We start from the raw sequence: 24719 nt of genomic DNA, 5'->3' as shown, positions 1-24719 counted from the left end.
TGGCTTTTGCTAGTGATATCATGTAATGTTAAAATTATTTTTGTAAATATTTTGCCACGTGCCCCGCCCCGGTCTGGGGGGGCTATTACAGAATTGTCTCATCTGACCTTTCTGCTAGCTTTATGTTTGCGTGTTCATCTGTTGTATCTTCAACTGGACTTTTTTTTTAATCAACTTCTAATTGTTTTTAAATTTTTGATCCAAATATATATTCTCTTTCTCATCCTTCTTAGCTCCAAAAAAATCTGTCACTGTCCCTTCTAATCCTCACCCAGAGCACTATAGATTTTTTTTTTTTTTTTTTGATACCGGTCCCCTATCCCTCATCGAGTCCTGACTTCTACAAGGGGATTTAAATATGGCAAGCCTAGAAAACTGATAATACTCTCATTTGTCTTAGATCTAAAGAGAACACATGGAAGGGTTTTTTTCTTAGTGTATTCTAGTGTCAATTACTTTCACAGTTTCTGGATTGTTTCTTTAACTTGTTTGACTATTTAGGATGTATTGATATGCTCTTTTTTTCGAAGTAGGGTATCACTTTGATGATCTTTATCCTGCTTCTCATATATGTTAGTTGCCAGGATTACAATATGAACAGAATTTGACCATTAGGACAAATTACTACTACATCAACTCAGGACAATAAAAATTGAGAGATTGTTCTTATTCTTCCAGTACTTTGTAAAGAATAAATAAAAGCTTCGTAGAGGAAAAATAAATATGATCTTTGAAAACGCTCCTTTTTCCTTCCAAAGTAGAGTAACAGGCCCTCCCATAAATTCTGGGGAAGCGACCTCAGTGTTTACTACTGGAAGCTCACCAGTGCTGGGGACGTTTCTGGAGAGGAATGTTGTGGAATTGGCCGTAAAAGTGAAATAGTTTTCTCTCCTGCCCCCTGCTCGCTGGCTTGAACTACACCCAAGTCAAAAGTAAGAAGAAGTCTCTTAAAAGTTGTCTGTTTCCCTCTCACTTAGGACCTTCCTTAATGATTAAAAACGTAGCTTTTAAACCAAATTTCCCCTTTACCACTCTGCCAGACCCAGCTGCGTTAAGAGCCATAAAGGGCGCCCCCATCCAGGAGGGTTATGTTTGAGCCTCTTGGCTTCTGCCCACCTATGAAACCTAACTTATGCCTGATTGGTTTGCTTTTTCTCTCCCTCAGTCATCCTCCTTTAACAAAATTTAGTTAATGAACCGAGTTTTGCTAGTCCTTTGCTATTAAGACCATTTTTTTTTTCAATATAGCAATCCATGGGCCATCAAAATGAAATGTCTTTATGTCTGTGAGTGTGTGTGTGATACTGTTTATCCTTATTACAGTATTTTGTGTATATCTAGATCTGTAATGAATTAGAGCAGGCACACACCTCACTAAGAATGCCTTTTCCAGTCTGGAGTCTGTCTGAAAAAACAGTTTCTTAAGAGTAGAGAATGATCATGTCTTCTTTAGCAAGTTTGTGACGAAATTACTACCAATTTCTCTGAGATTGGTCCCTCTTCATACTTACGCCCCCTACATAATCCTCTTAGATACTCTTCCTAAAATAAAATATATCACAATATATAACAGTGTTTGTATTCTGTGGAGTCTTAATGGGTGTTTTTTTAAAGCCAGGAGAAGAGGTTCCATGATTTAAAAGCAATACAGAAAAAGTTAAAGTGAACAAGTATTTTTACCCGAGAGGCCTTTTAAACTTATTCTTCAGGAATGGGCTGATTTATGCCATGCAGAGGTCCCCAAACTCATCTGGATATGGAACTCATTTTTACCCAGACACGCAGGAGAACAGTATTCCTTGGAATATACTCTTGGAAACTCTGACAGACACCGCTCCACTCGCTCTCCTAATCACTTCAGACACCTCAACCTGCATTTCATGGTTTTCCACTCTCTTGGACAAGCATGTGCCCATTAGTCCCACGAGTCCTAAATGCAGTCTTTCCAATATGCATTTTCCAGTAGTAATGTTAAACAAGCAAACAAAAAAATCAGTAAGGATTCAGTAAGGGTAAAGATGATGTAGTTTAGTCACTCAGTCATGACCGACTCTTTGCGTCCCCATGGACTACAGCTTGCCAGGGTCCTCTGTCCATGGGATTTCCCAGACAAGGATGAGGTGATTAGTGAACCTTAATTTCTAGAGAGGAAAGGAGAGAGAGACTTAAAGGAAGAATTAAGTGTCCAGAAATATTATTTAGAGATGGAAGTGTGACAGGCTCTGAAAGCCGTGCATGGAGATTTCCATGAAGATAGGTATGATGCCAGCACCACTTGGAATAGTGATTGAATAAATATACCACTTATTTTCTTATAAACAGCTTTTGTGTCCTTTATGGAATCGAAGTCTATGGGTGGGAAACAAGAAAGAAGAGCAACAAGGAAATATGGCTTAAGTCAGAGAAGTTAGACCTGAGGCGTCCTTTACAGACCCACTGTGTGATTCCCTAATATTACAGTGAAGAAAACCACTGTGTAAAGAGGAGTGATTTAGATATTCTTTTAGTTCCATAGTTTCCACCTCACATTGATTGTAACTGAGTCAATTAGAAATCAGAGCATTTTTAAAAAGTCTATAATATTTTGGAATGTCCACCTATTTTTATTTGCCATATAGTAATGAACTCAAATGCTGGAATAACTTGCAGTTTTCTCTTGTTTAATGAGGCATCACTCTATTGTCATAAAAATATTTTTACAATAATTTTAGTTGGCACCAAAAAACTCAGCACTTTAATATAATGTAAATGTCTTTATTTGTCGTTTCCCTCTTTTTACTGAGCCACGAGCTTCCTGAGGTCAGTGGCCATGGTTCACATCAATTCTATATTCCCCACAACTTTCAGTCAGAGCAATAAATGCTTAATGTATAATACAGGCTGATTATCTTACTGACACTTTTATTGACTGTATAAATTAAATAAAGCTGCTAGCAGTTATGGGCTACCCTGGTGGCTCAGAGAGAAAAGAATCTGCCTACAATGAGGGAGACCCAGGTTCAATCCCTGGGTTGGGATGATCCCTTAGAGAAGGGAATGGCAACCCACTCCAGTATTCTTGTCTGGAGAATTTCACGGACAGAGGAGCCTGATGAGCTACAGTTCACGAGGTTGCAAAGAGTAGGACACGTGACAAGTCAGACAAGTTATTAACGCACACAGCAGTTGTGTAGCTGATTAATGACAGGGTAAAGTCTGAAGTTGTATATTTGCTACAAATTTATTTTAATCCACTCTACCCCGAACTGGACCTGCAAAGACACCTCTGTCCTCTCTTTATTTAGGCTGTGCTGGGTCTTCGTTGCTGAACAGGCTTTTTCTGTAGTTGTGGCACGCAGGGGCTGCTCTCCACTTGCAGTGCTCAGGCTTCCCGTTGGCATGGCTTCCCGTTGCAGAGCACAGGCTCTAGGCACATGGGCTTCAGTGGTTGCAGCTTGCGGGCTCTGGACACAGGCTCAGTAGTTGCGGTACACAGGATGAGTTGCTCCACCGCACGTGGGATTTTCCCGGACCAAGGATTGAACCTGTGTCTCCTACATTGGCAGATGGATTCTTTACCACTGAGCCACCAGGGAAACCCCCTCTGTCCGCTGATATCTTTGATTACTGCATTATCCACTTACCACCTTTTTTTCTACTCCGTTGTGGTTTTTTTTTTTCCCCGTTCTGTCCAATCAGTTGTATAAACATAGGAACTTATGGATGTTTACATATCAACCTACGTGGTATCATCGTAACACATGCAAGAATGTAATAACTGTGGATTTTTGTTTTTCATATTCACCCAAAGTCCACAGTTTAGGGTTCACTCTTAGTGTTGTAGTGTCTGTGGATCTGTACAAACACAACATGTAACCACAATTATAAGATCATACAGAGTAGTTCCCTGCCCTAAGTTTATCCTCCCCGTTCATCCCTACCTCCTCCCAGCTCTTGGTGACCACTGATCGCTTCCTGTCTCCATAGTTTTGCCTTCTCCAGAGTGTCCTATACTTGGAATCATAGTATGCAGCCTTCCAGATTAGCTTCTTTCACTTGGTAATATGCACTTAAGGTTCCTCTGAGTCTTTTCATGGTTTGAGAGCTCATTTTTTCTTATCAATGAATAACATCGCCTCAATATAATATAGTTCGCTAGTTCATCAGGACATCTTGCTTGGTTCCAAGTTCTGGCAGTTGTGAATAAACCTGCTGAAAGTTTTTATATACCAATTTTTTGTATGAGCCTCAGTTTTCACTTCCTTCAGGTGAATACCAATGAGCATCATTGGTGGATCATTTGGTTAGAGTATGTTTAATTTTGTAAGAAACTGCCAAAATGTCTTCACAAACGGCTGCACCATCTTGCATTCCCATCAGCAGTGAATGAGAGACCCTAGAGGCCCCCATCCCTCCCACTAAGAATTAAATCTGCAGCCCTCCAGGACTGTCTGACCAAACTTGCTCTAACAGCAAATGTTTAGGGCAGAGAAACTGCTCTGTATGACGCCACAGTGGTGGATGCTGCTAAGTCGCTTCAGTCGTGTCCCACTCTGTGCAACCCCATAGACGGCAGCCTGCCAGGCTCCCCCGTCCCTGGAATTCTCCAGGCAAGAACACTGGAGTGGGTTGCCATTTCCTTCTCCAATGCATGAAAGTGAAAAGTGAAAGGAAAGTCGCTCAGTCGTGTCCGACTCTTCGCGACCCCATGGACTGCAGTCCACCAGGCTCCTCCACCCATGGGATTTTCCAGGCAAGAGTACTGGAGTGGGGTGCCATTGCCTTCTCCACAGTGGTGGATACATGTCATCAAACATTTGTCACAACCCATAGATTGCACTCTGGGAGATGGTGAAGGACAGGGAAGCCTGACGTGCTGGAGTCTATGGGGTTGCAGAGTCGGACACAACTTAGTGACTGAAACAACAACAGATAGCACAACACCAGGAGGGAACACTAAGATAAACTATAAACTCTGAGTGACAGTGATGCTTCAGTGGAGAGTCATTGGTTGTAACAAATGTACCATTCTGTGTGTGTGTGCATGCGTGTGCGTGCTCAGTCGTGTCCTATTCTTTGCTACCACGTGGACTGTAGCCCTCCAGGCTCCTCCGTCCATGGGATTTTCCAGGCAAGAATACTGGAGTGACTTGCCATTTCTTTTTCCAGGGGATCTTCCCAGGGATTCAACCTGCATCTCCTGCACTGGCAGGCAGATTCTTTACTACTGTCCACCTGGGAAGCCCACCACTCTGTGGGGAACGTTAATAATGGAGGGAGGCCGCAGAGCAGGAGTGCATGGCAACTCTTTGTACCTTCCTGCCAGTTTTTCTGTGAATCTAATACTGCTCTAATAAAGATAAAAACAAAACAAAAACAAAAATCTTGCTTTATGGAAAACCAAAAACTTCAGGGATAAAGTAAAGGTATATTTTTAAAATTAATTTTTATTGATATATAGTTGATTACAATATTGTGTTTGTGCTATATAGCAAAGTGAAACAGTTTATATATGTGTGTGCGTGTGTGTCTGTATTCACTCTTCTTTAGATTTTTTTCCCATGTAGGCCATTACAGAATACTGAGTGGAGTTCCATGTGTATAGAGTAGGTTCTTATCAGTTATCTCTTTTATGTATCAGTCAGTTCAGTTCAGTTCAGTCGCTCAGTCGTGTCCGACTCTTTGCGACCCCATGAATCGCAGCACGCCAGGCCTCCCTGTCCATCACCAACACCCGGAGTACACCCAGACTCACGTCCATCGAGTCGGTGATGCCATCCAGCCATCTCATCCTCTGTCATCCCCTTCTCCTCCTGCCCCAAATCCCTCCCAGCATCAGAGTCTTTTCCAATGAGTCAACTCTTCACATGAGGTGGCCAAAGTATTGGAGTTCCAGCTTTAGCATCAGTCCTTCCAAAGAACACCCAGGACTGATCTCCTTTAGAATGGACTGGTTGGATCCCCTTGCAGTCCAAGGGACTCTCAAGAGTCTTCTCCAACACCACAGTTCAAAAGCATCAGTTCTTCGGTGCTCAGCTTTCTTCACAGTCCAACTCTCACATCCATACATAACCACTGGAAAAACCATAGCCTTGATTGATGGACCTTTGTTGGCAAAGTAATGTGTCTACTTTTGAATATGCTATCTAGGTTGGTCAAAACTTTCCTTCCAAGGAGTAAGCATCTTTTAATTTCATGGCTGCAATCACCATCTGCAGTGATTTTGGAGCCCCCAAAAATAAAGTCTGACACTGTTTCCACTGTTTCCCCATCTATTTCCCATGAAGTGATGGGACCGGATGCCATGATCTTCGTTTTCTGAATGTTGAGCTTTAAGCCAACTTTTTCACTCTCTTCTTTCACTTTCATCAAGAGGCTTTTTAGTTCCTCTTCACTCTCTCCCAAAAGGGTGGTGTCATCTGCATATCTGAGGTTGTTGATATTTCTCCTGGCAATCTTGATTCCAGCTTTTGCTTCCTCCAGCCCAGCATTTCTCATGATGTACTCTGCATAGAAGTTAAATAAGCAGGGTGACAATACACAGTCTTGACAAACTCCTTTTCCTATTTGGAACCAGTCTGTTGTTCCATGTCCAGTTCTAACTGTTGCTTCCTGACCTGCATATAGGTTTCTCAAGAGGCAGGTCAGGTGGTCTGGTATTCCCATCTCTTGAAGAATTTTCCACAGTTTATTATGATCCACACAGTCAAAGGCTTTGGCATAGTCAATAAAGCAGAAATAGATGTTTCTCTGGAACTCTCTTGCTTTTTCCATAATCCAGTGGATGTTGGCAATCTGGTTCCTCTGCCTTTTCTAAATCCAGCTTGAACATCTGGAAGTTTATGGTTCACATATTGCTGAAGCCTGGCTTGGAGAATTTTGAGCATTACTTTACTAGTGTGTGAGATGAGTGCAATTGTGCGGTAGTTTGAGCATTCTTTGGCATTGCCTTTCTTTGGAATTGGATGAAGACTGACCTTTTCCAGTCCTGTGGCCACTGCTGAGTTTTCCAAATTTGCTGGCATATTGAGTGTAGCACTTTCACAGCATCATCTTTCAGGATTTGAAATAGCTCAATGGGAATTCCATCACCTCCACTAGCTTTGTTTGTAGTGACACTTCCTAAGGCCCACTTGACTTCACATTCCAGGATATCTGGCTCTAGGTGAGTGATCACACCATCATGACTATCTGGGTCATGAAGATCTTTTTTGTACAGTTCCTCTGTGTATTCTTGCCACCTCTTCTTAATATCTTCTGCTTCTTTTAGGTCCATACCATTTCTGTCCTTTACCGAGCCCATCTTTGCATGAAATGTTCCCTTGGTATCTCTAATTTTCTTGAAGAGATCTCTAGTCTTTCCCATGCTGTTGTTTTCCTCTATTTCTTTGCGTTGATCGCTGAGGAAGGCTTTCTTATCTCTCCTTGCTATTCTTTGGAACTCTGCATTCAGATGCTTATATCTTTCCTTTTCTCCTTTGCTTTTTGCTTCTCTTCTTTTCACAGCTATTTGTAAGGCCTCCCCAGACAGCCATTTTGCTTTTTTGCATTTCTTTTCCATAAGGATCGTCTTGATCCCTGTCTCCTATACAATGTCACGAACCTCATTCCATAGTTCATCAGGCACTCTATCTATCAGATCTAGGCCCTTAAATCTATTTCTCACTTCCACTGTATAATCATAAGGGATTTGATTTAGGTCAAACCTGAATGGTCTAGTGGTTTTTCCCTACTTTCTTCAATTTAAAGTCTGAATTTGGCAATAAGGAGTTCATGATCTGAGCCACAATCAGCTTCCAGTCTTGTGTTTGCTGACTGTATAGAGCTTCTCCATCTTTGGCTGCAAAGACTATAATCAATCTGATTTCGATGTTGACCATCTGGTGATGTCCATGTGTAGAGTCTTCTCTTGTGTTGTTGGAAGAAGGCGTTTGCTATGACCAGTGTGTTCTCTTGGCAAAACTGTATAAGCCTTTGCCCTGCTTCATTCCGTATTCCATGGCCAGATTTGCCTCTTACCCCAGGTGTTTTTTGACTTCCTACTTTTGCATTCCAGCCCCCTATAATGAAAAGGACATCTTTTTTGGGTGTGTGTTCTAAAAGGTCTTGTATAGTTGTAGGTTTATGGGGCTTCCCTGGTGGCTCAGTGGTAAAGAGTCTGTCTGCAATGCAGGAGACCTGGGTTTGACCCCTGAGTTGGAAAGATCCCCTGGAGGAGGGTAGGGCAATCCACTCCAGTATTGTTGCCGGGAGGAGTTTGCTCAGATTTATTTTCCATTGAGTCGGTAATGATATCCAACCATCTCATCCTCTGTCACCCCCTTCTCCTCCTGCCCTCAATCTTTCCCAGCATCAGGGTCTTTTCCAGTGAGTGGGCTTTTCGCATCAGGTGGCGAACGTATTGCAGCTTCAGCTTGAGCATCAGTCCTTCTGGTGAATATTCAGGGTTGATTTCCTTTAGGATGGACTGATTCGTAGCATCATTTATTAAAGAAAGATATATTTAAATATAACAAGACTCATGACAACCACAGACAGAGAACCTAAGAAGAAGACAGAAAACAAAGATGGGGGCCTGGGAGGAAGAGACATCGCTGTGTGTGTAGGGGTCTGAGAGGGGATTGCTCAGGTCAGCAGGCCTTCATAAGGATCTCAAGATTGGTTTACCAGGAGGAGAGAGAATCCTTTTTTTCTTAAGTGGTAGGAAGCAGCAGTGTGAATACAAGCTTGAAGGCCAGAAGGGATCCAGTGTTCAGAGGGGATTGTGAATGCAGCCAACTGGCTAGAGCAGAGGGTTTTGATTAGGGGGTGAGGAGTGGTGGTGGGGGGGCACGTTTGGAACACGTGGTCCATTTCAGCGCTGATCTGCCCCAGGGGATCAGATGGTGGTATTCATATCCCGGGACTGTCTAGCTGGAGCCCTGGCTCTGGCTGTGTGGCATGGAGGTACTTTCTCAATGTAGCTATTTGTACCGAGCCTGTCACTAGCTCGGCAGGAGGTAAAAATCACTTGACAGTCTCTCCTGGCTCTCACCCATCCAAAGCCTGAGAGAGTGGGGGTGTCAGAGTGGGTGGGCGCTGGGGGGAGGGCGTGCTTAAGAGCTAAGCATTCAGTGAAGGGGAGTAACGGGCACTGAGAGGCTTGCCCACAGTCCAGAGCCACCCGTGCCAGGCGGACGGCCCCGATGGTGGGGCCCCTGTGGCTGCACGCTCCTCAGGGTTGGCTTTTCACTTTCACCGTATTTGGTTCTGTATGGAAATCTCTCTCGCACTCTCTTGATCTCGTTTTTTGCATGCACACACATATGCATAATTATTACCAAAAAATCACTTTAGAATGTAAACTCTCAGCTATAAGATCCTTCTCCTGAACAAAAAGCTAGAAGTGAGCGCGCTTCTGTTTGTTCCCGATTACATGGGAAACAGGAACCACTCGCCACATGCAGTACCTATTAAACCCATCTGACTTCTAAAGGTGAGAACGATAACATTTTGGATTTCATTTTGTTTGTCCTCAGAGTCTTGAGTTTGGGCCAAAAACCCAGGCCCTGGATGAATGCGCTTCAGACCTCACTTTTTGTCACGAGGCCAAGTGGACTTGGGAGAGAGGGTGGAGCTGTCTGTTCAGACATGATTCTTAGTTTTGCCCTTTGCCTCTGGAGCCAGGGCCCTGGCCCACATCCAGCCGCACGATGGGAAGATTATGGTATTTTCTAGGTAATTTTAAGGAGCACAAACCCAAAGTAAAGTCAGGTGGTTTCAAGCCTGCACTGAATTTTTCATGTTAAGGATTTGTCCTGATTTGGGTTTTCAGCAGAGCTGTATTTTGAATGATGAAGGGAGCTCTATTCTTCTGGAGACAGGCATGTTTTGGTTGTTTGCTAATGACCTCTGGTTTTGCTTATGGGGAGTTTTGTTAACAAATGGAAATGTAGCAAAATAAAACACTCTCTTCCATACTTTCTTTTTTTTTCCCTCTTCCTTTTTCTCCTTTATTTAAACAATGGGAACACTTGCAATAAACTGTCAAAACCAGGCTATAGATATTAGTTATTGTAGCATCGTTAATACTGTGTAAAAATAAATTAGTCACTTTGGCAATCAAACACATTCTTGTGATCTGCCGTCGGTGCTTTTAAACAGAGCCTTCCCTTCGCCGTTTGATAGATGCTATTGTTAAGAGAAGGGGCTGTGGAGATGTATTCAAAAATTCTTTGAAAATTTTCCAGCCTCAGGAACCCATTATGCAGGAGTTAGCCTTTAAAGGAGACTGAAAATGAGTGGGCTTCCCAGATGGCTCGATGGTAAAGAATCCATCTGCCAATACAGGAGACACAGGAGATGCATGTTCGATTCCTTGGTTGGGAAGATACCCTGGAGTAGGAAATGGCAACCCACTCCAGTATTCTTGCTTGGAAAATTCCAGGGACAGAGGAGCCTGGCAGGCTACAGTCCATGGGGTCACAAGGATAGGACTGAGCACACAGGAGAGCCTGGCAGGAGCCTGCCTGCTCTGGAATTGAAAGGTTAACAACCCAGGAGAGGAGGGCTCTGCCTGGGGACCCTAGTTGCGCTGGCTACCCTGCCTGCTTGCCCTCTCACCCCATCCCTACCTCACCCTCCAAGCTTCATTTCAGGGTGGGGAATAGCTCTGTATTCCGGCAAAAGAAACTGAATCAGACAGAACAGTCATTTCTGGTTCCCGTTCAGTTGGGTCCCTGCAATGGTTTGGCACATTGGTATTGAGGTTGCACAGCGTTTTCCAGTCTCCATCCTCCCTTGTCCCAGTGGTCTCAGACACATGGCAGAACTACTGGTGTGATATAAGGTGAAGCTGAAAATTAAGAAGAGGCTCTGCTGTCCCTGTGTCTTCCAAGACACAGGGTGGGCCTGCCGTCGCTGACTGCGTGTTAAGTCCACGCAGTGTTCGGTCTTGCGCTCTTGGGGGAAATTCCATAAATTCAGAATTTCAGAGAGTGTGTGTGCCCGTGTGGGTGTGCACTGGAAGCCAAGGGAAAAAGAGAGCCTTCTTTCTCTTTTCCTTTCAGAGCTGCATCAGTTTGCTGGAGTCGCCATAACAAAGTATCAGAGATGGGATGGTTATAACAATAGAAATTCATTTCCTTGCAGTTCCGGAGACTGGAAGTCCAAGATCAAGGTACTGATAGGGTTGTCTTCTGAGACCTCACTCCTTGGTTTGTGGATGGCCATATTACCCCTGTGTCTTCCCCCCGTGCCTGTCCATATCCACATCTCCTCCTCTTATAAGGACGCCAGTCACATTGGATTAAAGCCCCCCATTATCTCATTTAACCTTAATCACCTCCTCTTAACCTTAATCACCTCCTCTTTCTGGAGGCTATATCCAAATAGTCACATTCTGAGGTGCTGAGGGTTAAAACGTCAACAGTGACTTTTGGGGCCAACACAGTTTAGCCTGTGATAAAAGCTAAGGGTCGAGCCTTGGTTATGGACAAACAGCGTAACAATAATGAGAGTCTCCTGATGTTCTTACACACACACCCACACCCACAGCCCTAGTGCCTGAAGAGTTCTAATCCCTCCACAGCTGGCTCCCAGGGGCAGCAGAGCCTTGAAGGACCCATGGTTGGTGAGGGAAAGTTGCAGGAATAGTCGATGCATTATAGCTAATGTGAGAAGTAAGTTTGTTTGCTTGGGGGTGGCGGGAGCAGTGTTGCTTCCTACAGGACTTTAATACATTTAATTCCTGATTATTGGCATTTGTGAATGGGATTTTGCATAACAGTCATGGACTTACATTAATAGCTTCATCTTTAAATGCCTGAGTTTATAGCATAGAAATTTCTTCCACAGTATAGAAGTAACATCAGTTGTTATCGCTGCAGTTTTTTTAAAATTAATTTTTATTGGCGTGCAGTTGATTTTACAATGTTGTGTTTTGCTGTATATCACAGTGGATCAGTTATACATATATGCAGTCTTTTTTAGATTCTTTTCCCATATAGGTCATTACAGAGTACTGAGTAGAGGTCCCTGCGCTGTGCAGTATTCCTTACTAGTTATCTATTTTATGTAGAAGGGTGCACATATCAGTCACAGTCTCCCGATTTATTCCTCCCCTCACTCTCCGCCTTGGTAACCATAAGTCTGTTTCCTACGTCTGTGACTCTATTTCTGTTTATAAATAAGTTCATCTGTACCACTTTTTGAGATTCCGTATATAAGCGATATCATCATGTGGTATTTTTCTGTGTCTGACCTACTTCACTCAGGATGACAGTCTCTAGGTCCATCCACGTGGCATTATTTTGTTTTCATGGCTGAATAATATTCCATTGTGTATGTGTGTATACACTGCCCCCGCCCCCCCATATCTTCTTTATCCATTCCTCTGTTGATGAACTATCCAGGTTGCTTCCATGTCTTGGCTATCGTAAATAGTGCGGCAGTGAGCACTGGAGTGTGTCTATCCTTTTGCTAATAGTTTTCTGCCCAGGAGTGGGATTGTTGGATTGTACGGTAGCTCTGTAGAGAAGTAAGTTTGTTGACCCTGAAGCCAAAGACCCATCTCATCATTATTACTGTGTTCAGAATACATTTACAGACTGGTGCGGGATGGCTAGTCCCTGCGGGGTACTGATTTCAATTCAGGATCTTTTACCATCAATACAACATTCTCTTGTTTCTAGGTATCTCTCTTCTTCTCCAGACAAATAAACATAAGAATATGTGAATGTAAAAATATTTCATGAAAAATTATCTCTCTCTCAGTCAGTCTCTCTCTCTTTCTCTTCCTCTCTTCCACCACCCTCCACCCCCACACTAATAGAACTGAATGTTTTAAAAAGAATCTCAGGTACATAGTAGTGTTTTAAGTCCACAGATTACTTTTGTTTGTGTTCAATGAGATAAAATTCATCAGACGTTTAATTCCCAATGCCCTGTTCTTATGATACACAGGAAGTACCTAACTGGGTTCCCTACCGTCCCAGCCTACATTTCATATCACCTTCCTCCACAAGAACAGTCCTTCATGTTTGCTTTGGTGCCCGTTCTGTACAAACGTGCTGACCCCTTTGCCATGATGGGATGCTCTTCATCAGAGATAATATTTAAGGTAGCACAGTGAAGGAAAAGGTTTGAACCAAAGTAGCATGCTCGAATAAGAGTCTTAGGAGGATGCTGAATCAAGAACCCATCAGGAAAAGCAGAGGTTCAGTCCCGGGGAGACCAAGAAAGACTCCAGAGCCCAAAGAATCAGGGGAAAGTTCAAGGCTCTGCTCAGAGGTGTCAGAAAAAGATGGGCGGCACCCAGATGTTCCCTGCATCAATACCCACTTTCAGTGCATCTCCTCTGCCTCCTGTTTGCCAGGCTTATTGCCAAGTGTGAGATATGAAGCTCCACAAGAAATTGTCTGAAATACCAAGGATGGTACATCAAAGTGGCAAGGGGGTGGTCTTATGGAATAAGGAAAGCAGCCCTCGACACAAACCCTGATAACACTAGGATCCTCTTAGAGATCTTGGAGATACTCTGGCCACCTGATGCGAAGAGCCGACTCATTAGAAAAGACCCTGATGCTGGGAAAGAGTGAAGGCAGGAGGAGAAGGGGACAGCAGAGGATGCAATGGCTGGATGGCCAACTCGATGCATATGAGTTTGAGCGAGCTCTGGGAGTTGGTGATGGACAGGGAAGCCTGATGTGCTGCAGTCCATGGGGTTGCACAAGACTGAGCGACTGAACTGAGATATAGGTGGTTTGTGATTGGATGACTTTAACTATCACAAGCATGTCCAAAAATCTGGGTTAGCTTGCCAAACCAATCAAAGAGCCAACATGCCTGCAGTCCACCTGCAGCCATATTTCCTGGCCACTCCTTGACCAACTGTTAATAGTTTTTTGATGCTTCTCTCTCCAAGATCGCTGGTGAACCCCCTAACTGTTGAGTGTGATGGCTTCTTTTTAGTCCTCATCTGGCATCATACTGTCTGCCTAGGACTCATTCCTGCAGCCCTCTGTCTTCTTCCTCAACATCTCTTGTGAAAGATTCTTTGCCATGGACTTCAAGCTTTTCCCCTCTTTCAGTTTCAGACCTACATTTTGACCACCAGCTTAACCTGAGTATCATCTCCAGAGACTCAAATGCACCATGTTTAATATATAAATCAAATCTTCCTGTCCCACTGTGCCGCTGCTTCTGTTTTCTACAGTAGAAAAGCTGAAAACTCCCACATGAATGTTAGACATCTCTGAACCAATGCCCTGTATATTTATCACTACATGTTTAATAAATGAGTAGCTTATTGCATTAAAAAAAAAGTCTTAACTCTATACCCAAGACCATTCATAACATGTCTTTACCCCCGACTCTATCCAAACAAAAATGATTTCCTATTATTCCACAGGACAAATCCTCAGATTCCACAGCCTGTCCCCACGTCTCATCTTCCATCTGGGAATTCCTTGCTGATGTTCACGGCCAAGTCTTTTCATGTTATGATTCTCCCCCCACCCACTGCCTGGCTTCCTTACCATCTATCAAAGTCTGTGCATCTTTCTAGGCGGGTCCCATCACCTGTCCCAGATAATACCTTCCTTGACCACATCAGACTAACGGTAACCACCAACACGCCATCTTCCCAATCTCCGAATTCCTCTGGCTCCTAACATCTGTACCACAGAGTTTAGCACCTGGCTACCTACTTGTTCACTTTCTTTAGTATAAACAAACCAGAAAGCCAGTCTCTTTTCCAGAGATTCACAGACATGGTAAATTCCTCCTTGAGTTTTCCCCAAGAATGTGTCTTTGAGGACATTCTTTCATATTTTTTCCTTTCTTCAGATGGGGAAATCTGCATACCTCCCTGTGACATGATGGGTTTTACCCTTTGTCTTAGTTATCAGGAAATATAGAGCTGATTCACTACCAGATTGTGATAATCAGTTTATCTCAGGATCCTATTAGCTCTCTGTTCACCTGGCTCTGTTGTGTGTTTATTCTTACTTTTGTGGTCTGTTTAACTTGTAAGACAACATAAGTCCTTTTGGAACAATATGAGAAAATGGGCTCCCAAGGAAACAATTTTCTCTTATTACTTCATAATTTTCATTTTCCTACCTGGACTCCAAGTCCTTCTGAACAGTCACATCTTGTCTTTCTATTGATTTCCCGAAGTAGGAAGAATATGGTAGGTCCTCAGTAAGTCATTGTTGATGAATTAATACTTTTGAAGAGCTTAAGTGAAATAATGTATTTTGTTAAGGTAGGTAAGGTTATTTTAAACTCCGATGGAAACATCTCCTTAAAAATTACATAATTCTAGCAGAGGGCCCTGAAGCATGTCTATTTCTGCTAGCGTTTTGTTAAAATGTTTAAAGCATCAGAAGAAAAACACAATAAAAATAAAAAGTTAAAGGTTACAGTAACTTGAGCATAACCCTTAACACAGGGAAGATGATGAACAAAATCAGTAGTTTGCGGCCATTAACACTTCCTGGATGAAAGTGCATTTTTCCCCACAACCCCAAAGCCCTGCTGGCTGCCTCTGTAATAAACATGACCTTCAGGTGGTATCTGACTTATTTTTTCTTCATTTATCCTCATTTTCACCCCTTCTTCCCCTCCCTTCCTAACATAAGGTGGCAAATATTAAAATCAGCCTTCTAGAAAACTACCTATGCTAGTCATCAAATTCTTTTCTTCCCTTTTTTTGGGGGGGGGAGAAGGAGGGGGTTCCGTTTTTTAAGCTCACTCAGGGAGAACATTTGAACTGTGAAAGAAACCACAAGAATGTAATCATCAAGTCACAGCCAGACCTAGCCTGTGTTCCTGCTTCCTGTGCATTTACCCCTGACCCCCCCCACCCCCCAAACAGTCACCCACCAACACATACCTGTTAAATATTTATACAGGCATGTGTGAATAATCCATAGGAGTACAAACACTTTTGAGACTTAAAATTCGCCCTGCTGACTGGTCTTTATCCCTGTGCAATCAGGGCTTGCTGAATCCTTTCTTGTCTCTTTTAACCAGAGCAGAAGCGTTTGCCCTTTCATTTCAGTGATATGCCGGAGGACTTGCCTTCCTCATCCTCCTTCTAAGTGCTAATGTTTGAAGAGAGAGTGAGAATGACAAATAACAGATACAACCATGTACATAATCCACGCTTAGTTGCTCAGTTGTGTCCAACTCTTTGTGACCCCATGGACTGTAATAGCCCAGCAGGCTCCTTTGTCCATGGGATTTTCCAGGTAAGAATACTGGAGTGGGTTGCCATTTCCTCCTCCAGGGGATCTTCCTGACTCAGGGCTCGACCCGTATCTCCTGTGTCTCCTGCATGGCAGGCAGATTCTTTACCCACTGAGCCATCTGAGAAGCCCAGATAATTATGAAATTCAAAGATACCTCCACCCTCACCTCCTGATCTAATCTGCATGTTATGTCTGATGTTGGAAGATAAATTAAAACTCCTCATTATCCCCCAGAATAGCTGTGTTTGGATCAAACCAGGGTAGGTCCATCTAGGGCAGCCTCATGTGACCTCTTAGCCTTGCAAATTGTCCAGAGTTCATCATTAATACTAAGTTATTTTCTCATGCCCATCTCCAGTGTCCTGAATCACCTCATCTCATGCTTAGCTGGTATTTCCAGTTTGAACAGACGTTAATTTCAACTTGGCTTAGGCAAAATAAAATAGGTCATCAAATCAATAAAGAGGGTAAGCAGGAAGCCTATCAAATGTATTCTGTCTCTGAAATGAATGTTTTGAACTTCTGCTGTGTGGGATTCTCTGTGCCAATTGGAATAAATACACTGTTTCCACCATTAAAATAAATAAAATTGTCAGCTATCCCACTCTTACATATAATATTTTAAAAAATACATTGCATTTAATACCAGGAGATGCAGGGGTGCAGACCCAGAAAAAAACTTGCCTTGACCCTTTGAAAATGTGCCTTTCTTATGTATGTATGTGTGCTGTGCTAGGACACTTCAGTCAAGTCCAACTCTTTGTGACCCCATGGACTGCAGCCCACCAGGCTCCTCTATCCATGGGATTCTCCAGGCAAGAATACTGGAGTGGGTTGCCATGCCCTCCTTTAGGGGAACTTCCCGACCTGGGGATCAAACCCATGTCTCTGATGTCTCCTGCATTGTCAGGCAGGTTCTTAACCACTAGCACCACCTGGGAAGCAAAATTGAATGTACACGCTATACACTGAATTGTTGAGCAGGTAGAATGGGATATTTAATTATTTAGGTGAATTTACCATTAGATTTTAAAGCTGGGTATTTGGGTATATGGCTTCTTGAAAAGAAACAAAATTCATCTAAATGTTGTATTTACTAAACGTAGTGTGACCACTAATGTCAGGTTAGCTCTGAGAACTGGCACGTGTTTACCCTGTAGAATTTAGACGTAAGAGTGGAGGGAGAGTCAAGATGTACTCTGTGAAGTGAGAGTGAAAGTCACTCAGTCATGTTGGACTCTTTGCAACTGCATGGAAGTCCCCAGGCCAGAATACTGGAGTGTGTAGCCTTTGCCTTCTCCAGGAGATCTTCCCAACCCAGGGATCGAACCCAGCTCTCCCACTTTGCAGGCAGATTCTTCACCAGCTGAGCCACCAGGGAAGATATAATCTATGGATCTAGGCTTATGTACATGCCTGCACACCTGCTCAGTCGTGTCTGACTCTTTGCGACGCTATGGACTGTAGCTCACCAGGCTCCTTTGTCCATGGGGTTCTCCAGGCAAGAGTACTAGAGCAGGTTGTCATTTTCTTCTCCAGGGATCTTCCCTACCCAGGGATTGAAACTTCATCTCTTGTGTCTCCTGAGTTGGCAGACAGACTCTTTAGCACTGTTCCACCTAGGAACTCCATCTAGGCTTATACTTTTATCTTTTTAAATCTTTAAGAATTATGTATTTCTAAATTTATATATTTATATTTTTGCGTGCGTGCTAAATTACTTTGGTCGTATCCGACTCTTTGTAACCTTATGGACTGTAGCCCGCCAGATTTCTCTGTCCATGGGATTCTCCAGGCAAGAATACTGCAGTGGGTTGCCATGCCTTCCTCCAGGGGATCTTCCTGACCCAGGAATCAATTCCACATGTCTTATGTCTCCTGTGTTGGCAGGTGGGTTCTTCACCAGTAGTACCACCTGGGAAGCCCATTTTTCTACATATATATGTGTATTTTATAAATATATATACAAATATACATTACATGTAAATGTATTTATAATGGGGAGAGAGTTTGTAAGCCAGACGCTAGAGTTGGATGGAGGTGGACAGTTTAGACCAGAGTGGAGATGTTCCACCACTGAATCTAGCCACTAACAAAATGCCGTTGTGCAATTTAACCCTAAGTAGTAACAAAGAAATACGCAAAGCTGCTTAAGGCTGCAAGCACCGCTATCCTCGCTTGTCTTTCTAACCTTTAAAGGTACAGCTACAACCACACTTCTGGCTGTGTAGGCCCAGTCCGAGGTCATCCCTCTCCACCAGCATGTCCTAAACATCAGTCTCTACCCATTCCCTCCTCCCTCCTAACACAGTCTCTCATCAACCTGAACGTTATCTGTACAGTGAATGTTTCTTTAACTAGCATCATGTTTGGTGTGAAACCACTCACCCGTGGTAGAAATAGAGTCGGGGCAGCAGTAACCAGGGAAGGTCTCTTTTTAAACTAGCTTGCCTCCTTCTATAGTCACAGAGTCTGTATCAGAGAGAAGCCAGCAGTCCAGAGAATGACCACCCGAGTGGTACCAAAGAGCCAACCATCAATTGACACTCTCTGCTCTGCCTGTCCCCCAGTCAGGAGGCAGAACTTACCCAAAGCGCCCTAGCAGCTAAGATGAACCCAAACAGTTCAGTTCAGGAGAGCACCCCAGCTTGAGTGTTTTCACAGTAATTCTCTCCAGGCTTCACTAAAACACCCGTTTTAAAGGCGAACCCTTAAGTGCAGCTGATGTGCATAAAAATTGTGCCTGTGTAGGGAGAAATATACTCCTTTATGAACGAGGGAGGCGAAGCTTGTAGGTTTTTTTCCCGTGACTTTAAACACTCAAATACTAGTCAAAACCTGTGAATATGTATACATTCTTTTATATGGATAATTATCCTCTTTATTGGTGGCGCCTCCTGGATTAGAAGGATTTTTCATGCAAATAAGCAGGAGAGGAAGGTAGTGTAACAAAAAACACCTTTTATGTGGCTTATTCAGCAGAACTTCTACATTTATACAGAGGCAAAGGCTTAATTCCTGGATTTCTAGAGCCTTCTTTCTAATTATTTTATATTAACTAATTCAAATTAAAGTCCTCAGATGTACTTTTGGTTGAGGCGACCAAACAACAAACAGACTCACTCTACTTAACTCTGTTAAGAATAGCTCAGCCAAAGTGTTTATGCCTGACTTTGAATTTCTCACCATGATAGAGGCAGGTAAAGGTAGGATTTGGGTATCAGGAGTATTGTTACAATGTGAGCCACACAAATTAAGATAAATACAGGCTACTTTGCGCTTCAGGAGGACCCAGCATGTAGTTTGCAAATAATGTTTTCCATTTGGTTCAACAGCACCAAACTTCCCAGCACCTTTTTTTGGGCCAACAGAGTTGGTTTTTTGGTTTGGTTTGTGAGTTTGGATTTGTTTGTATAAGGACTTTCTTTTTATGGTAGAGGCATCCATTTTTGTGAGCTTCAAGTTTGGGGGTCCTTTAGTTTTTTTTTTTTTTTAAGTGATATTGTGGTCTCACATTTTTAATGTTTCCTGGAAGAACTGGCTGGCTATTTAATTACTTCACCAGAACTCACATGACAATTTTTGAAGGACATTTTCTTATTACTTATTGTTTAGTATTATGGTGATGATGATTTTTTTCCCCAACAAGATACAGTTTTCAAGGTAAGATTCCTTGTATTTGCTTTCCTTGTATCTCAGAATAAAAATACCGAAATGCTCCTGTTAGCTGTCCACCCCGTCTGACCTACCCATATGATACCCTCTTCCCTACTCCCCACCCTCCCAAAGAAAGGTTCATGGTTTGGGTCGACATTTCTAAGTTGGCTTTGAAAGCTAATCATTTACAGGCAGATGCAACCTCAAGAACCGCAGTGTTTGAAGGTGTTCGGAGGCATTTTAGCACAAAATATTCCTTTTCATCAGCCTTCAAAAAACTAAAGCCCACTGGGACATCTTGAGCTGTCTGATAAGAGGAAAATAAATCATATAGAGGAAAATAAACACTATATTTCCTGGATGTGACTTTGGTACATTTCTGACATCAGAGATAGAAATGCACCTCTCATGAAATCATTTTATACTTAACTGATTGGAAAAATGTGCAGCTCTCCTCATTGTCAGAAGTGTACTTATAAAATCAAAGCTCCATCTAGAGATCAAGTCTTTATTGTAAAACGTTGATGGATGTTGTAACTGTTCATTTTTGAACAGAGTTCACTACCTGCCTCTTGTATGTAAATTTAATATTTTTTATCCCTTCTCCAACTGGTCAAATAAATCTTTTATTACTTTTATTATTTCATTTTTTTCACTGAAAACTGCCTTCATATATCTTTGTGTATTTTGATGAAATATGAACTCAAAGTAAAAAAATTGCTGAGATATAAATTCCACAGAACATCAAGGAAGATGGCTTTAATTATAATATGTAGTTTTGAATAACTCGTTGTTAAACGTTCACATGCTTTATTCCATTCAGCTCTTACCACAGAACAGTCATAGAATCACAAAGCCAGTGGGAACCCTTGAGGTCAGTTTCTCCAGATTTCCATCTTACAGATGAAAATAAACTCCAAGGATGCTAAGTTGAAATTTCCCGAGGTCCGTAGTTTTTGCACTTTCTCCTACTTCCTTTTCTGTTCCATCCTCCTCGTTTTATCCCCATCTATCAGATAATATAATTCAATTGGAGTCCTTCACCCAAGGCTATATCGGCATTGAGTGAACTTGAACCCGGATCTTTGCTTTTAGCATCATTTTATTCTACTCTCTAATGCATGGCCTGCTTTAATCTCTGCTGGCTAGAGGGCCATTTCCATCCTTTTTCTTAGGTTGCTGGAGAGAAAGATTTCTGTTAGCGTCACAAGATGCTAAGGGTCCCTGGAATTGTAAGGGTAACAGCCTTGGGATTATTAATAACTGATTCAGGAAATGAAACGTTCTGACTGTGATATTTTTAACTCTTCCTATAAGTTACATAATGTGTGCTTAGTAAGTTTGGGTTGAATTGAATGGGATAGCAGCCAGGACTGGTAACAGATCTTCTCTTTCTGTGAAGACTGAAGACCTTCACTGTGTTTCATAGATTTCCAGCAAACAGAAAATGTACTTAACAGCTAGAAAAACCAAAGAACCAACTCCAGTGTCGCCACGTACAACCTCGGGAAAGCTCCTGACTTTCCTGAACTATGATTTTCTTTTCTGTAAATACTGTCTACCTTTCAGAGATTTGATGTGAATTAAATTAGGCAATATGTATATAGAGTCAGGCACATGCAAACATCCAGTAATTTCCCCTTCCCTGCCCTTCAACTCTGTCTGGGAGGTGACTGGTGGCCTACTTCTCCACTTCGAGAATCAGGGCATTAAAATCATGCTGATCGTGTCTGGATATTTCAGCATTCTGGGGGCACAGCCCTGGAAACTTGTCTGGTTGTTACAGCTTTATTTCGTTGGCACATGTCACACATACTGTTGGCTGCGTTAAAAGGCAGTTTTCCTTTTTCTTTTTTTCTGACAGGTCACCAATACCAAGCAGGGCATCAGAAAAGAGAACACACAAGTGAAGGGGTTTTTGCCTAGTTTCTTTTTTCAAGACAAATTTGATTGTCTTGAAAAACACTTTCTACAGTAACACACAGTGGAATGATATTTACTTTGCTAAGTGGCCTAGTATTTTGCAGAGTAAATATCTAAGACCATCAGGCTTCTGTAGCTTTCTTTAATACATACAAATAATGTTACAGGTTCCTCCTCAAAAATCATTGGTCAAATTTGCCCCTACACTTTCCACCTTTTCAAAACTTGTAGTGGTTTAAAACTGGTGCTAATGCAATAGCAAGCTATAACAACTTTGTGGATACAAGCATCTATGTTTCAGAATTCAAAAACAGAATCTTTAGGCCCTAATGCTTTTGACGTATTATATGAAAGTGCTAATATTTCATGATATATATGTAAATTAGGAGATGTTTTATACTAAGTGTTTGAGACAGATTTTCAGTGAGGTTTTCAGCTTACCTTTTGAGTCCCAAATAAGATAGAATGAAAGCTCCTTTATTGAAAAAAACTGCACTTAATGTTCAGAACAGCAGTGCATCAGCCTGTGCCTATGGCATCTGCTGATCTAATCTTAGGAACTACTGGTTCATGGATGCTGGTTCCCTTGGAACCCTATTAATGCCTTCAATCCTGACCAAGGCTTCTTCATCCTGTAAATTTATCAAGGTTAAAACAAATCCTTTGACAATATAAATCCTCTCCCTTGCCCCAAACATGCACAATCTATAATTTAGAATTACTTGCATAGTGACTTTTAGAATGGAAGATTCAGTCTTGGAGGTAGGAGGTGATAAGGGAATATTAGCATTTCGCTACAAGACTATTTAATATGAGAAAATTGGCTTTTGGTCAGATGAACTAAAAGTTATTTCCAGATGTTTAAAAGGTAAAATATCCAAGATATACTACAGTTTTGACTAAGTTTATTTAAAAAAAAGGAAGCCACCAAAAGAGAAAAGGAAAGAAACACTAGAGATTAGCAATGTAGTTTGAGAGAAGTAACATATGAAATAATATCAGCTTCTTAGAAAATGCCTGGATGGCTTTAAAGCTGGATGGTTTTCTAATTGAGCAAAGCAAGGACTGTAAGTTAGTTATATATTTATTGAATGTCTGTGTTCATCTGTGTCTACCCCTCTGTATACCCAGTTATCCTATTAGCTAGTTTATTAATAAAGGGTCCTGAGAACTGGCTTTTTAAAGCATGTGTAAATCTTTTCTACTGTTTGATTTTAAGAAAAATGTGTTACTCATATTCTCTAACAAATAGTGACTGGCTAGCTATAAAATCAAGAATTTGGGACAGGAATAATCTTCTACTAAGAGAATTTAATACTCAGAAGCGATCAATGAAGGACTACCTACTTTATCTACCCTGCCTTTTTTTTATATATTAATAAAAAAAAAGATGATGTTATCATATTATTTTACGGTATCACTGGATATTCAGATTCTCTGAAGAAGTAAGTTTGAATCATCTAGTCCAAGCAGTGAGAGAGGATGGGAAAAAGCTACATCAATAGCAAATAGGTGAATAATCTTAGGTCCAAATTAGAGTGCAAATATGGGATAGAATAGCTATATTGGCATAAGAGTTATAATGTAGAGGAGTAAAATACAAAACTATAAAAGTAATGTCCATTTAATTCTTTTTGCGGTCACAGTGTTACATGTTTTTTTAGGTACTTCTTAAATTAAAAATAAGACCACACACACCACCCACCCTACACGCAATGTCTCACCTAAAATCTTCTGTTGCTTTAATAGTCTTACAGCTGTATTCATGTCTCAGCAATGCCAAAGCAAGATAATTCATGGAAGGAGAAATCACTTAGTCACTACCTTAAATTTTTGCATTAGGTTCAGGCTATGGGAGTTTTATTGTCCTCTCACTGATTTTTCCCACTTTGAGTTCATGGAGTCCATGAGCACATGGATTTTGGGCTTTTTCTTTTCCCTCACAGTATATCTTGGGAATTTGCTCAGATATTTGGTGCTGATTCCCCACAGATAGGTTCTTTGAACATTTTCTGCAGAAAGGATTTGCTTGTTCATATTGTGTGTTATCATTTTTTGGTCTTACTACTCTGGCCTGTACAGGCATTCGACTGAGCCCATGAAGAGGGTACAGACAGCTGACTGGATGAAGACATTGGGAAAAAAAAAACTCCCATTGTTTAGATTTCTGTCAGAGGATATAAGAATACTTAATTTCTTTTATCTCTAGGGCTTTCATTATCATTTAAATTTCATTTTACATTAATTGATCAGGGATTAGTAAAGCCATTATGCAGAAATTAGAATAAGACAAGCCAGATGGAATGAATAATTCATGAAGTCCAATTACGTTTTATTTCTGGTGTACTTTCATACTTGCCTCTGACTTCTGTGCTATTTTGATGTGACAATATTCGCTGGAAATCAGGAGTGCCATTTTAGTTTATTGTATCCCTCCAGAGGGAAAGCATTTGTATGCAGTAGGGGTGTGTTAATGTATTTCCCCCCAAAACACCGATTTTCAGGGCTCTTAGAAATATTGGGTGAGCTAGAAAATGTGATTCGCCTTCCACGGAGGTTGAGGGACAGTGCATTGAGCCTCACCAATCCACCTGATTTGGGTGAACTGATCCTAGATAGAGAGACCAGAATCTCAGAACCGCAAGATGTTTCACGTGCCCGAAGAGCTACAGATCCCTTTAAAATACGTGACCCCATTCCCGCGCAAAGGAACCATTAAAGTATAAATCTGGCCCCGGAGTCGGATTGGAAGCAGAGCTGCAGCCACGGAAAACGGCCGCTAGGTGGCAGGCGTTGCCTTCCGTGCTAAGGGTTCTGGGTCCCCGCGATTGCCCGGGCTTCCAGAGCCTTCCCCCGCGGGTCTGACCCCGGCGAGCAGAGCACGCCTGGGTTCGGCCCCCAACATCTCGCATCGCGTAGCCCGGC

General features: G+C 42.0%; 1 protein-coding gene across 1 annotated transcript in view; it reads left to right on the top strand.

The window, feature by feature from the left end:
* Positions 1–24719, top strand: part of DYNC1I1 (dynein, cytoplasmic 1, intermediate chain 1) — a 380358-nt gene that overhangs the window by 331576 nt on the left and 24063 nt on the right. The window lies entirely within an intron of this gene.

Source organism: Bison bison, unplaced genomic scaffold (assembly GCF_000754665.1).
Source record: "Bison bison bison isolate TAMUID 2011002044 unplaced genomic scaffold, Bison_UMD1.0 scf7180017864134, whole genome shotgun sequence".
Taxonomy (NCBI): Eukaryota; Metazoa; Chordata; class Mammalia; order Artiodactyla; family Bovidae; genus Bison; species Bison bison.
Note: the sequence above shows the minus strand (reverse complement) of the source record. Positions and strands in the feature narration are given on the sequence as shown.